Here is a 16320-nt window from a genome sequence, read left to right on the forward strand (position 1 = left end):
TTTTCCTCAGACTAGTCAAATACAATGAACATGCCCAGGATTTTTGAAGGCACAGTACTTTCAAGGCATCTTGGTGTCCAGTCCAGATTTCCACCAGTGTCCTCCACAGAATGGTGCAGCTTTGTACTGCCTTTTGCTGTGGTCTGTGGCCAAAACCACAATGTAGCAGATAAATGAAGCTTTCTTTCTCCTTCTTCTATACAAGTCTGCACTGGTAATACAAGTTCTTCTAATTGCTCCTGAGGGTTTCAAAAGATGAAAAAACTATGTCCTATCCTAATATAACAATAATAATGATAGCACACAAGCAGATAAGCCTGTCAATTTAATACAATTAACTATCCACTATGCAATGCTTTCATTTAGTGATCTATTTGTACAAGGCAATCCAAAGGGATAAGGAAAATATTTATAATAAAACAAGGGGATCAGAAAGGAACAAAAATTATGGGGAAGAAATAAAGCAATGATAGACTTAAGGGGATAAAAATGAATAAATCATGCAGAGGGACAGTCCACACTGATGCCATATATCAGATAAAACTAACCAGAGTCATACCTGCATGATGCTCTCTGACTACTGGTTAGAATTAGAATAAATGAGATAGTGATAAGCTCTTTTAGAAAAATATCTAAGGGTCTCAGAAAAAATATTTGTAATGAGGAGATTGGAGAGAATTTCTTTTTCTGTAAATACTTGTAATACAGTAATAAAAGCCATTTGAACTACTAACTCTAAATAAGGGCCCAAAATAGAGATGTTTCAAAGGACTTTGAGGAAAAATGAGTGCTTGATGTCACAAAAGTTAGATTCGTCATGGTGAGTTTGCCCAGGGGTGCCTGTTAAAACCTGGACTTTAACAATTAGAAGGTGCTGCAAGAAATCAGGGAATAATCCCAAGAGGCTCAGAAAGATCACAAGAAACTTTTTCAGCGCTTCTGTGGCCACAGGCCATAACATAGGATGAGAGTGGTTCTTGCTCATTGGTGACTGACAGAACTGATGCAGATTTTGACCACATCAAATAGGAATAATGAAATTCATTGCTAGTGCTTCCAGGCTCAGGCTAGATCTCCTCCTCCTCCTCCAAATATGACCTTATGGAAAAGGTGAATGTGCAGGGCAGGGGAGGAGACAAAACTCCCATATAAGCTATTTGTCTATCCCAACTTTCTGGATGATTCTAATGAAGATTGTTCTAACACTCCAGGGGAAAGAGCAAGTGGATGAAGCCACACTTATCCAGCAAAATGAGAACAGAGACATTAATCTGTTTTTTTTGTATCATTATCAGAAATGACAGATCTGACCTTTCATGAACTGCACTTATGGGCAGGTCTGCAGAGCCTAAAATTGGATTGGACAGCATGTCTGCTAGAGCTAATAATGCTGCTGGTACTTGTCAGTGGCCATGTCACTCCTGCTCTTGTAAATTGTGAGCATAAACTGTGGTCTGGGGAAACTTAGTGACCCTTAGAGAGACAAATTCATAAATCCTTACCAATATAAGATGTTCACTGGCGAATTTTGATCTTTTGGGGTCTTTTGAGGCAGGCCTGTCTGGGTGAGAATGCTGTGATGTGAAGTCTTTGATAGAGTTAGGTAGCTGAGGAGTAACTTTATTGAAGAGGGACCTGAGTGTAGAAAGATCAGTACGTGGAAGAAGTGCTTAGAACAGAGGGATGTTTCTATATTTGATAATTAGAGTTTTGCATATTACAGGAGGAAGTGGGGACTGATGCAATATCAAAAGGCTGAAGTATAGACATCCCACACTGTTCATGAAATGGCAGTTATTTCTTCCACAAGGGGAAATAAAACCCCAGCAAACCTTCAAGGAAAGGTGTTGGTGGGGGGGGGAGAAAGAAAAACAAGCAAGTTATTTTGAGAAAATACCTGGAAGGAAATATGGAACTTTGAAATTATTTTCTGGTCAGCAATAGGTTTCTACTTTTCAATTAGTCCCCCTTTTCATGATAAGGCACTACCTTTTCCTACAATGCTCCAATACACTGTCCAAAATGTATATATTAATGTAGACTCTTTTTCTGTTGTTGCAGCCTTTGAAATTGCCTTCAGCTTCCTGTGGGTTTTACATGATGGGTTCCAAACTGCCAGACTGGATTTGAGAAAGCTCTTAGAAATTCAGTAACTCACAGCTAAAATGGCAGAGGACTTCACAGTGGAGCTTGTATGCATTACTCTACTGATAGAATAGTGTCAGGAGTCAGAAACTGCTTCTAAGAAACTTTTTCAGTCATTAGAGAAAACAATGATAGAAAACAATGATAGGCTAGATTTCTATACATACTTTTAAGAACTATGTAGAATGGTAAACCTAATAATTGATCCCTACATAAGATGTGTTTTTGCAGCTGTCTCCAATTATTCTATGACAGATGCAACTGTCATAACATTTTTGCCTTTATGTATTTATGTATTAAGTCTTTCATCCATCAGCAGGATAACGCTCTTTACACAGTACCTCTTGTACTTCTTTAAAAAAAAAATTAAAAATTGCATATCAGACCTGGAACAAAGCAGGTGTAATTGACTCCATACTATTGCCAAGTCTGCTTTATAGAATAGAATCACAGAATCATTTAGGTTGGAAAATAATACCTTCAAGACAGTTGAGTCCAACCTTTAACCCAGCACTGCTAAGTCCAGCACTAAACCATGTCACTAAGTGACACATCTACATGTCTCATAAATCCCTCCAGGGATGGTGACTCAACTTCCTGGGCAGCTTGTTCCAGTCCTTGAAAACACTTCATTTGAAGATTCAATCTAAACCTCTCATGGCCCAGCTGTAGGCTGTTTCCTCTTTTTGTATCATTTGCTGCTAGTGAAGAGTAGGCTCATCCAATCCATGAGTAGTTTCTCTAGGAGGATGGTGAGGGAAATGATATCAGAGATTTTACTGAAGTCTAGATTGAACATCCACAGCCTTTCCCTTATCCACTGAGTGGGTCATATTGTCATACAAGGAAGTTTGTCAAGCAGAACTTGCCTTCCATGAGGCCATTTTGTCTGGGCCTGACCCCCTTGTTGTCCTGTGCACGCCAGGCAGTGGCATTCAATATGATTTGCTCCATGACCTCCACTGGCACTGAGGTCAGAATGGGGGGCTGCTGTCCCCCAGATCCTCTTTCTGGTCCTTTTTGTAGTTATCACAATGGTTAGCCTCAAGGTAGCTTGGACCTCTCTGGTTATCTAGTACTGCTACAAATGATGGAAAGTGGCTTGCTGAGCACTTCTGTCAGCTCTCTGATTCAACAACACAGGACTACCCCACTGCTTCTCCTTCTTTGCCTCTCCCTTCCCAGGTGCCTTTAGCCATCCACTGCAGCACTCAGTTGTGCAAGTCATGCCACATTTCTATGAAGGTAACTATGTCATAGTTTAATTGCTGCACAGTGACTTCTAGGTCCTCTTGCTTGTTGCTGCATGCATTGGTGTAGATTACATGGTGGTTTATACTTTTTGTTACCATGAGAAAAGAAATAAAACACAAACAAAAGGTATATAAATACCCCAGCTAAAAATATTGCTTTTCTTAACTTTTTCAACATAGCTGCTAGTGCTGTGAATATCTCTTCCCTAGGCTGGCATCACTACAGCAGCCAAACTATTATGAGATGCAGTTTTGCCAATGTAAATTTGTTTTTGCTGGTTTTGCTTATCATGTTTGAAAGCCTTTTTTTTTGAAAAAAATAAACAAACAAGCAAAAACTAGCTATTGGTGGATGCCATATTTTTTTGCTAGAGCCAGAAGAATGTAGATGAGCTTTTGAAAGAAGTCTTGCAAAAAAAGCATAGGAATGTGTTTTCACTCTGGAACAGAAAACAATACTCCCATCCATTCTAATTCTGCAAAAGTATAATGCTTCAGGAGAAGAGGTTCGATAAAATTATTTTCCTTGTGTGACTGAGAAAATTTAGGCCTGAACAAGTTTCCAATAATAAAATATTTTGAATTTATATAGAATTTTTTATACTACATAATTTAAAATATCTGTTTTCATTAAGCAGTCAGTCCTAATAAATGCACCCCTGAAAGACAAATATCTTCATTCCCTTGCTCCTTCCTGACTCTTGCTTCTGTGTTGATTCATCTACACCATGCTGATTTTCCCAGCATCCATACATTTATTTGGAAAGATTCTCATTTTTTATCTTTCCTCCTAAGCATCCCACCCAAAAGGAAATTTGTATGATTTACAAGAAGACCTATACCGCACAAAACAAACATGGCAAAGAGTCTATCTGCTTGCAACAGGTAAAAAGGTTATAATTTTTCTGGCTGTCCTCTGCATCTTCATTAAATGATTAAAGACTGCATTTTAGTCCTAAATGGCTAAAATAATATCTTATTTATGTTTTCCCATTAGAGATAAAAGTTCCACCTCTTTGTCATTAGAAATTTGTTAGCCAGCCAATTTTTGATGGCTGCAGAGAGCTGAGATCAGCAAATTTAAACCCCTTTTATTTGTGTGTTTTTAATATATTTCTACAGGAAGAGGAGTAGCATATTGCATTAAGTAGGAGTTTTATCTTTGTAACATTTTTTTCCTCATTATCAATTTAGTGGTTACTTTTCTGACTTGAAATTCATCTTCCTTCAGTTTATCTGCCACAAGCAAAATAAATGCCCTAGGTATTGTTACTTTTCTTGTTTGGCACAGTCTTAGTGTACACTTTATGGACTAACATGCTACTTTTCATTAGTTCAGATGAAAGAAGACAGTTTGGCCTGTGCCTCCTGTAGTTCAAAGCCAAGTTACTTTAAGAGAAGACAAAAATTTTGCTTTATTTTTATGTAAGTCCAGTCATTTAGTAGCATTATGGTTCTAGATGGGGTGAATACAGAATACATACCCCTGAGATATTTGGGAAAGAAGGTCTGCATTTTAGATAATTGGTCTACTACTGCTAAAACTCATATTTTAATTGGCACTGGGTAAGAAATACTGTATTTTCCCATGAATATTTTAAAAATGGGAAGAAATTGCAGATAACAAATTATGATGAAAAATCATTTTAAAAGAATTGCCTACAAAACAAAGATTCTGACTGATGGAGTAATGTGTGATTGTTTGAGTCAATGATATAAGTTAGTCTTGACAATTTCCACCTGTTTCAATTTGATTCTCCAGAAATATTTCACTGTCTCTACCATAAGTTATATTTTGAACTGAAAAATAACTTGACCTGGAATGGAAACAGTTTATGAAGAAGAAAACAACATGTTATATTTTAATATATATTTTGCATTAGAAATGTTGCTTGATTGGAATAAGTACTATTCTGTAGCTTTTCAGATTAAAAAAAAAAAAACAACAAAAAAACAACAATTCCAAATTCGTTGTATTATCCTCTGTTCCTTATACTATGAGGGAACCAAAGGCAGTCACTAGGAAAAAGGGTCTGCCTGCCTAATTTTTGAATGTTGCAACAGATACTTTTAAGTTAAGTTCAGCTGTATGGTAGTCTTACTTTTCCTTCTGAGATGATCCTTGCTGTACAAGCTGTAACTGAAGTTAAAAAAATGCAGCAAGTGGAGATAGAGTTCCTTCACTTCTTGGGCATATCACCCTTTCTGTATCATCTAAATGTTGTCATTCAGTGCTGTCTGACAGCACCATCTGGTTCAGAATATAATTTCTCAGATCTGACCATTTCTAGAGCTAGATATGCTGCAACCATGTATAATGTGACTCACTTTTGCCTTTGTGCTACATCTTCTGAAATTATAATGCTGAGGCAGCATTTTCAGATGATCAAGAACCCCAGACTGTTTAAACAGAAGCAATGAATAATTCACATCAGAAACAGAGAAAAGCAAACAAACAAAATTTAATGGGCATCTCCTGGTTAGCTGGGAAAGAAGGGGATAAAATAGTATGCTCTGCTGTCATTGTCAGAGAGTACAGAATCACCTTTGCCTTGTGAGGAGAGCTCTCTGGAGCTCTGCTAGCAGTGGCAGATCATTTAGAGGATCACTGCTTCCTTATCACCCTTCCCTAATATGTCATCCAGGAATGAGCTATACCACACAAAGATATCTCCCTAAAGAGACAGAGCCATCCACTATCATAATCACTAGATATAAAGCCAGTAGTTTTGTGTAGAATTGCACACTGTGTTTTGGACTGGGGCAATCTTATCTATATTCTTAATTAGGAAAAAAAATAATACTCATAATCGTGGTTCTTCCATTAACAGGCAGGAAAAGTTTACTCTGAAAGATGAATGTAGAAATTCAGTGGAACACTCAAACTGCTTTGCACCACTTTCTGACAAAAAGCGTCTATAAATCTGATTTTATGTGGCGGTAGCAATAAGCTTCTGACTGCTTTGTCTCATTAGAGTTGTGGGAAGAAATTGGAATATGTCTCTAGCCTGGCAAACTAGGCCCTCTACCTGTAAATTATTAAACCTTATGTGTGTCAGGTGTGCTTAGAAGGGAATGAGCTGGGGAACAGAGAGAAATAGAGGTTGCATTGTTAGGTGCAGAAGCCAGAAAAAAAGATCAGAGGAAGACAATAATTTTATGTTTTGCTTTAGCTTTGTCTGCTTATTAGGAAGCATGGAATAACAAAACTGCCTTTTAGAGGTCATGGTAACACAGGGAAAAAAAATGCATTGAGTGCACAGGCAGCTGAGTGAAATGTAGAATGTGTGCTGACTAATATGGGCACTGATTTTTGAGAAATACTCATACATAGGGAGTCATACTCAGACCTAAGGTATCAGTTTTCAATTGTATTGGAAATAGAAAAAAGATGTACACCAGAAACAGCAAATACAGGGATTTGGATCAAATTATCCAGATTTTTGTGCATAAATACTGGTTCTGCTGGTACAACAGCTGCACAGCATCAATAAGATTTTCCACAGTATTTCTGAATCCTAATGGCTCCACCTACAAAAGATCTCTTTGCAAGTATCATGCACTACCATGAGTTCCAGTATCTCTAGCTCACATCTGATTTTTTGGAGGTGCCTAACTGATCTTGGCACTTCCATAAATCATGGAACACTGTGAAAAACTCTCCCATGGGTTTTATTTGAAATTATTTTAGGCAACCAAAATCTGATTCCAGGTTACACCTTTCATTGCATTTTTTTTCAGATTGACTGAGCACATTCTTTAGTACACAGTAAGTGAGGAGAAAAATAGTAATTGAACAGTTAAGCAAAAATATAAGCAGTTAAATGTTAAAGATCTGAATAACTGCATTGTCTGAGAAAAAGGAAACAAATGTAGGTATCTGATATAAAATTGAATTGCAAGCACTGGACAGTGAAGGGCCTGGATTGTGAATGTGTCATATTAGAAATCTGAAAAAGTATGTGCCCTTACATTGTTATCTTAAAAGTACTCCAGAACAAGGGCAGTCATCCACAAAGATATTAGTCTCCATAGCATAATATCAGAGATTTAGCCATTAAGTGCCATTGGGAGCGGTACTGTTACTCTTAGGAAAGGTGTCATTACTGCCTACAGATAAAAGAGTAAAAATCTCAATTTATCTTCTTCATGGTGCTATTCAGCAATCAGTTTCTTTTCTACTTCAAAATCTGGATTAAATGAGGCACAGCTGGAGGACAGAATGAAGGGACTGACTGCTCTGAAGCTCTTGGAAAGAAGCATGGAAGAGGTAGCTTGGGACTCACACTGCTCCAGACAGAGGATGCAGTTAGATGGCCTAGTTTCTGTCAGAAAATGGAGAGTATCTGTATTACATGTACATCACCACAATGTATCAGCTCAAGTTTGAAACTCTATGGTCTGACCAAGAATTTGTCTGCTGCAGTTTCACATCTTGTTCACTGAAACAATAAAAAACCACCAAAGTCCTGCCATTATAAAATTTTCATTGATACAACAAATACAGAAATATTCCTTTAATATACCAGCATACAAGGATTTGTAACGATATGTGAGCACAGAAAAGGTGACTGACCAGTGGCAGAGTGAACTCTAGCAATGTGATTAATTCCAGACATTAAATCCTTATAGCTCTCCTGTATCTCCAAATCAAACCCCCATGCTTTCCACATTACTCACTAGACACAGAAAATAACATGATCATTTTGGAAGTTCAATCTCGCCTGCAGGCAAGAATTTGTCCCGTCGTAGCAGAAACAAACATAGTACAGCAGGACCTTCACTATCAGGAACAGCAACAGGAATTGTCCTCATGAAACAACAGCTCTTTATTTGTGAGCTTAAATGTGGATATTTAATTTGTATGAATGCTATTCTCAACTGTGTGTATTCCAACCTAGATACAAAATGAGCATAATCATTCCCTGCAAGTAATGAGACATATCATTTCAGTGAAAATATTCCCAATTTGGAAATGTTTATGTAGTCACTATGAATAACAGGGAACAAAAAGTGGAAACTGCACTGATTTTTCCCAAATCAACCTTTTGATTACTTAACTAACACTTCTAACATGTGTAACATGTAAAGGAGTTCCTTGTGTGATAGCAGACACTGCTGTTTAGGCAAGGATCTGGGACTCTTCATCTGTACTATCCTTCCCTGTGCTCCCCACCCCATCCCAGCATTACTTGAAAAGATAAATACTCCGGTCCAAATAAAAATACTATAATTGGCCAGAATGTGGAAGAACATAAAATCCTATAAAATATATCAACACAGTGATTATATGTCTTAAAACACTTATTTCCTTAATGACAGAACTGTATCTGTCACCAACAACCTCCCCCCTCACTCCACCATTTGTCAATAAACTACATTTACACTGGTGGCATCTGGCTACCAGTGACTGGATGCTTTATAAATATAGAGATAGATGAATTAACTAGATTAAATAGATAGATGTAGGATGTTTGGGCTGAAGAGCCATGAACTCTTACTTAAGGGATTTGTCCTATAAATTCGTCTGAACCAGATTACTTTGTAATAATGGTTTATAGCAATCCAGGCTCTAAATCAAAGAACTATTGGCTTGCACAAAGGATGAGGCATGAATCATATTGTGTTATAAAGAAACACATAATACCCAGTTGTTCATTTTTTAATTTGCTACACGAGGAAAAAACCTTCGCTCTTTGACTTCAACTCTGCAACGAATTGCAAAATGGCAGAAAGAAATATAAAGATCTTTAGTCTTTGGCATTAAATAGGCTTCAAGGTCTTCTTGATGAACCATTAAGTACCTGCAGGCTACATGCTGCCTCAGTGGGATTCTGGTGCACTCGTTTGCTATATTACACTCAAGTACAGTAACCCTTACGTAGCTTAAATGCAGCAGCCACACAGCAGGCAGGGGCGTGAGCTGATCTGAGCCCAGTTGTATAGGGAAAAGATAATATCAGAGGAGTCAGCTCAGAAATCACATTATTATGTATAACAAAAGCCCATATGCTGCTTGAAGCAACTACCTTCATGAATTTAAAACTGATAGCATTCTAAACATGAAGAGTAGGGAAAAATACCAGTTGTGGAGCAGTAACAACAAAGCCCAGGCATGAGATATTGCATGTAATACTATGAACTTGTGGCACTAAAGGACATTGTTTAAAGGTAGACTTGACAATGCTGAGTTAATTCTTGGACCCAATGGTCTTAGAGGTCCTTTCCAACCTGAATGGTGCTGTGATTCTCTGGTTTTCTGAATACTTGTTCAATGTTGTGAAATATTTGATGTTCATTCCTCCTTTGTTCTTCCAGTGACAAGAGTAGATATTGCAGGTTTTGGGCTTCTGCATTCTATATTTGGGGGTAGGGTGTTGTGAATCTTTGGTGATTCACAGTCTGCTGCTGTACACTTGTGTGAGTGTGAGGACAGGTTTGCCTGTGAGGACAGGGGTGGCCCATGTCACCATCATGTCACATTGCCAACATTGTGCTGCTGTGCTCAGTCTCTAGACCTTGTTCAATTGCCAGATTGTCCTGTACCCACCCCTCTTTTGCTGTCATGTAGGCAAATTTTGCCCTCAACTTGTGCTCTTAAACTAACCAAGTCAGACATTTTGATATTATTTGTACTTTGTACTTGCCCAGACAGAAACAATGCTAAAGGAAGTGTCTCATTTGTGGAACCCAAACCCTCAACCCAGTGCTTTTGCAGACCTCAGGTAAGGATTTCCCTTTAAATCTCTGTAATAGAGGCATAACTAGCTGTAACTGTTAGGACATAATGTGTGAATGAAGTGCATTTTAGTTTATTATATAGGTTCTACAAGGTTTGCCTGATAAAATTACTATATTTTTAAATTAATATTTGCAATGAAATGGATCTCTCTCCTTGAAGTAGACTTTATTAATTCTTTCCTCTGTTATTCTCATATTAAAAGTATGCTATTTCATAAATGATTAATTGCTTGCATCAAATTGTTAGGTATTTTTTCTTCTCTCCTTATCATATAGCTAACCTTCATATTATGGGGTCCTGATATTTAGAATAAACCTTTAATTTGTTAATTTGTGTTATTTGCATTGGTATATTTTGGACATGCTATCCTTTATTTAATAAAGCATCTTAAAGAACATTGCAAACATTTGCTAATTAAGCACCATAATAGTCTTAAGCCCACAAAATTAGCAATATGCAATTAATAGGATGAGCTGTCACTCATTATTGAAAGCTTAATATGTAGCAAAGCAGCCAAATAAAAGGATATGATGGTGTTAAAATGTTGACTCTATGGTGGTAACCCAGGTGATAGAGTTAGGCACAAAACCTGCACTTGACAAGAATGCTGGGGATGACTTCACCATTTGCTGTGTAGACCCACATGTTGTCCAAAAGACAGTAAACTGGCTTCTATTCTCTTTTACTCACATGCCAGCTTGGAATGATATTATGTGAATGTTGTAATGGTGCTGATAAATGTAGTTTCCATATGCTTCAAGAATACCCACTTACCCTTTCACTCAAAACCTTCTTTGGCCACAATGAATGGACTGGGAGACATCTTCAAAAGTCAGTGAGATCTACCAATCTAACTGAAAAATACTGCTAAAATTTGAGATGGCTGACATAATTACCATATTTTCAGGGGTATAAATTTCACCCAATTCACTTAGACTGGTGGGATTTATTTTGCTTTTATTCCTCACCTTGCTTTCCTTTTAATATATGCATAATCAGGCTGTATGATCAAAACACTTTTGCTCTGGAAGATTAGTTAAAGCGTACAGTAGAGTAATGTGTCAGATATGCATAGGTTGGAAACATGTTCCTCCTTGAGGAAAACATTTTCATCAGTTCTTTTGCATTTCACTTATATTTCTCATTGACTTTAAAAGCTTGAAGAATGTGTCGCATAATACATTATATATTTTCTCTGTTCAGTTTTCAAGATCTTGATATGTTACTGCTTTTTTAAAAAAAATATTTTAAATATGGCATTAAAATTCACAAATTATATTACAAAAGGAACATAAATTCCATGGAAAGGACAGATTTACAGAATTTTAAAGCAAATTTCAAAAGCTCAGCTGTCATCATACCATCCGTTGCAATGAGTATAAATAACTTCCTTTTAATATATGAAGCACTGGGAGGAGAAAAGAAAAAGATATATGCATAGCAGGAAAACTCCAGGTGCTCCTAGAGTTATTTGGGACACTTTCCAGTTGAAAATATGGAAATACTGTCACTCAGGCCAGAAAGCTTGTTGCTATGGGGACACAATAACAGAATCATTTGACAACTTGGCAGTTGTTAGAGTTGGCAGAGAGAACTCTGGGAGAGGGGCTGTTGGATGATTTCAGGTGGGTGTGCACTGGGGATGGATGGGTGGCTAGCAAGAAAAAAGACTGAGAAATTATTTCAATCTTTCAATCTCTCCTTTATGTTGGAGTGGGGTTTTTTGTCTGTTTTGCTTTTTTAAAATTTTTTTGTTTGTTTTTCGTTTTGGTTTTTACAGTGTTCCTACTTAGAAGTTTAACATCTTTGAAAAAGGAAGAAGACCCATATTCAGACATCAGCTAGCTATGTATTCACCCTAGGATGAATATATATTGAAATGAAAAAAATTATGCAAGAGCTGGCAAAGAGATAAGGCTGCATAAAAAGCCGATATGATTTTGGCTGTTCCCTCTGAGGAGTCATATCATAAACCAAGAAGATTATAGTTCCTCTGTAGTTCAGATGTGATGGTTGTTAGAATATTATAGTAGCTGCAGTACATAGAGAGTCAGAGATTAACTAGGAAGAATTTAAAACCAGGTAGCAGTAATTATCGAAAACTGGAGGCTGGTTTATAAAGATGAAAGAGCTAACACTGTTTAAGTTGGCTGAATGTCAGATAAGATGCATGTCACTAGTTCGCTAATATTTCAAGAGTCTGAACATCAAAGCAGTCAAGGAAATATTTAGTTGAATAATAGTATTCTTGGAAGAAATTGGGGTGGAACTAAGGAAAATAAAAACCATACTAGATACAAGGAAAGGAATCCTACTGCTGAGTCTATTACATTAAAGAGTGATCACAGTTTCTGATACACTTGGAAAGTCCCAATTGACACTGGGAAATGCACGGAAAAAAGTACATTAGGCAGAAGTTTTAGTATTGTATTGCCGCTGAAAAATATATAAATCCTATTTCTTTTACTGGGAGGAAGTGAGAAAAATCCGGTGACTGTTTTGGGGTGCTTTTCTAGATGAAATTAAAGACAAGATTGAGAAGTCATTCCGTGGCAGTACATGAATTGGTAATGTGTCATATTTGAGTGATGCACTTACATACAAAAATCCTCAGGGTTCCAATGCCGCAAGAGAATCTAGGGAGAGAAACAATGTCCTAATTCAGTCATAGATAAGGAACAGTGAATTTTCCTAAACTGCATTGTGTGCATATTGAAGATCATGTAATTATATCATTTAGGGTATTTGGGAATGTTTCTTGTTCTGTAACAGTTTTTCAGGGGAATACTGTCTCCACTAGAAGAAAGAAAGTGATTAATGTTTTCTGTGGTTTATGTCACAATATAAATATCATATATGTTCATAGATTTTAATCCTTTCCTACAGACAAACTGCCTCTCTTTCTCTTCTGTTCTCTTATGATCATGCCACCCAGACTGTTTCCTTTCCCTGTGCAAATCAAAATCAATTAAAAATATCCCCACAGGACCCAATTTTCAGAGAACCTAGATATCCACACCTCTAATGGAAGTCAATGATAGCTTCAGGCATGTGGCATCTCTGAAACACAGGCTCTATAGAGCTAAGTAAAGAAAAACATATGGATTTTTTAGGTAATATACCATGGGAGAAATCTCTAAATAGGCCCTGAAATAATGAAGCTACGTGTTTTATGCTATAGTCCAACTTGCAATCACTAGGCCATCTCATCACAGGGGAAAAAGGGATATTGAGAGTTATTGAACATTGCCAATTTTTGCTGTGGATCAGCTTGAAGTTATTTAGCACAGATGTTTCTGTAATTGTGACACACTGGGAAAATCCACATGCTCAATAGCCCTCAAACTTGCACTTCCATCTGTGCAGTATGATGGTCTACAGTTACTGCACACAGCTGCAATATAAAGCACACAGAGTTCTGTCTGGCTTAAGATCTGCTGAAGGATTTTTCTTAGCACCATCTGCACTTTTTATCTACTTGTCTCCCTGAGGTTCTGTGTTTAGATGCAGTACAGTTATAAGACAGTAAAATATAAGCCTAGTAAAAATAATAATGTGTAAAGAACTGAACAAAATTTAACAGTGTGGTTAGAAACCTCTCATGATGTGTAAGTATGTTAAGAATTTAACAATAAACTGTGAAATCCATCAGTATTTCTATTTATATTCTTAAGTCAGTCTTGAACTATATTAGTAACAACTGAAAGATAGGATTCTTATACTAGAAAAAGAGCATGATTTAACTCATAGTGGTGAAAATGATGCTTCTGGAAACTGCTTCCTCATCCTGATATCTTCTTAGACTTTGATCACATTCCAAAAAGTACAGGTAAAAAATTTCCACCTCTGCTGATTTAACAAACATTTTGGAATCAAAACAGTGTGTACCAATCTAGAAAATTAGAGAGGAAGACTTCCACTACCTTTGAAATTTAAATAGGCTTGAGTGTTAATTATTCATAACTTATTTGTTCAGTTCAGGCTCAGGATACAAAGAAAAAAAAAAGGTAATCTTTCAAAATTTAGGCATATACAGCACAGTGTGGAGAGACAGAAGCTGTTGGTACTATCCAGGCAGGGAGAAAAGTTTTGCTGTCATATTATTTTTTCCCTATGTTGCTGCAGCTGTGAGTCCATTATGTATCCCTATCTAAGGAGAAAGTAGGACTGTTACCTCAGCCCTTGACTTTATAGCCCCAATTGAAGAATGGACTTGTCATTTAACTTTTTCTCTGCAGTGAGCTGCTGCTTTTGTTCTGCAACTCTTTCTTGCAATATCCTGATCCAAGTTGCTTCTATAGCTGGTTGTTGCACTGGGAAGTGTAGCAATTCCAACAAGAGGACACTGTAAAATGTTCCTCATCATGCAGCCATGCTAAATAATGCAAGAGAACTTCTGCATTCTCACATTTAACAGGAACTCTTTAGACCCTGAGACAGTAAAGAAAGCCATCTCACTTCTAAACCAGACTGTAATCTCCTATGATTGGAATGCTCATGGAATTCAGTCCTGTAGAAACCTGGAATATTAATGACAGAATTTTGATTCTTGCTAGAAATACCTTGGGATCTGGAACTGTCAGAACCTCTTTTTTATGTCTTCCTTTGTCCCTTCTTGACTTCTGCTCTGGGAGCTCAACTTCATCATGGTCTTAGAGAAACAGCTAACTGTACAAGAGTGTTGCAGAACCAGTATGTTTCTGGGGTATGTTTTATCCAGCCCTTCAATCAATTATTTTTTGTTTCTTTAGATTTGTAGATGGTAGAGTCACAGATAGATGCACAGTGTGTATTCATCCAGCACTACTGCACATCTGTTACTGTATTTATGTAACATTTTCTTTCTCTCAAAAATAGAAAAGGGCTTGTGTTGTAGCACATAATATTAAGACACTACTTTCCTGGCTATAAAAGTAAGTTTCTGCCTGAAGTGCATCATGACAATCCAATACATAGACATCGTGAGAAATCCCCTGTGGCAGGAAAGACTAAATTTTGTATGCTAATTCCAAAATCTCCACAAAATCTATGACGATGAAGAATGCTATGCCCTCCATTTTAATATCCTTTCTCTTATGTTATTTTCAAGGTTGAATTCATTATGCCATACTTTCCTTTTTTAAAAATCTTTTTTAATTTTTTCCTTCTCTCTTTGCCTCTTTGGAATGACTTTGGGGAGCCCTTAACAATACATGTCAAAATGCAAGGGCTGCACTGCATTGTGAACTGTTTCTCTGCTGACTCATCTGCCACAGCTAATCAAGACTTTTTGGTCTACATTCTGCAGCATTTTAAACCTTTTAGCAGTAAAGCAGTGCTTTTTTGCTCAAAAGCTTTTAAATTATAGTACATGGTGGGTGGCTGATAGGATTTTTTTTCCTAAAGTGAAAACTCTTTTCTTGTTATTTCTACCTGGTGTCGTGTTCTATTTATCAAGTCACAAAGTTTTTGGTGGCCAGTAACTTTTTTTTTTTCTGAGCTGGGGAATTATTTTCCTATTTAGATAGCCCCACACCTTTTTAGTTTGGTCTCAGTGGCACCTCTCAGTGACACACAAGCCTAGGCTATTCTTTCCAACAAAGCAGAAAGAGAAACATTGGTCCTCAGTCTGCATACTTCAGGAATGAAGTTGGGGACAGGAAAAACAGGGAACTTTATGGGTACAACATTTTCAGTTCATTGTAGCTCCTTGGGTGAGGAGACAAAAGACCACAACTTCCAAGATTTTCCAGTTTATGCTCTTCCTGCTATTCTGAGTTGTCTTCATTGTCCTCTGCTGTCTGGAAGTCCTAGCAAGTACTGTCCAGTCCAGTACCTTCACAGGGGACTCACATGACTTGAACTAAAGGATTTTCCTCACGACTTTGGCAGCTGGAGAAAAAAACGTTGTTTGCAAAGGAACAATATGTGCAGCTTGATAAATGGTGCAGTCTCTGTATGTTGCTTCTATAGAACATCTCAAACATTGTGTCAGTGATTTGTGTTCTCAGCAGTCTTTCTTTTAGGCAGTTCCTCCAGGATGAAACAAGATTAATATCGTTTCTTTAAGGATTCAGAGAAACTGTAGACACTGTAGAAGTAAAAATTAACTGTATTTAGGACCTATATTGTATAAACTGTACAATTCGCAGTGATTTTTATCACCACATTTCCCAGTGCTTAATTCTGAAACTCCCTCAC

The 16320-nt window shown here is 37.2% G+C and overlaps 1 long non-coding RNA gene across 1 annotated transcript in view; it reads right to left on the reverse strand.

Annotated features, from left to right (window-relative positions):
* Positions 1-16320, reverse strand: part of LOC146768373 (uncharacterized) — a 53743-nt gene that overhangs the window by 24402 nt on the left and 13021 nt on the right. The window contains exon 2 of the long non-coding RNA XR_014952885.1: positions 1-16210. This exon is cut by the window's left edge and continues 23284 nt beyond it. This is a non-coding gene — a long non-coding RNA (uncharacterized LOC146768373). The remainder of the gene's footprint in view (positions 16211-16320) is intronic.

This window comes from Lonchura striata, chromosome 2 (genome assembly GCF_050655825.1).
Source record: "Lonchura striata isolate lonStrDom1 chromosome 2, ASM5065582v1, whole genome shotgun sequence".
Classification (NCBI taxonomy): Eukaryota; Metazoa; Chordata; class Aves; order Passeriformes; family Estrildidae; genus Lonchura; species Lonchura striata.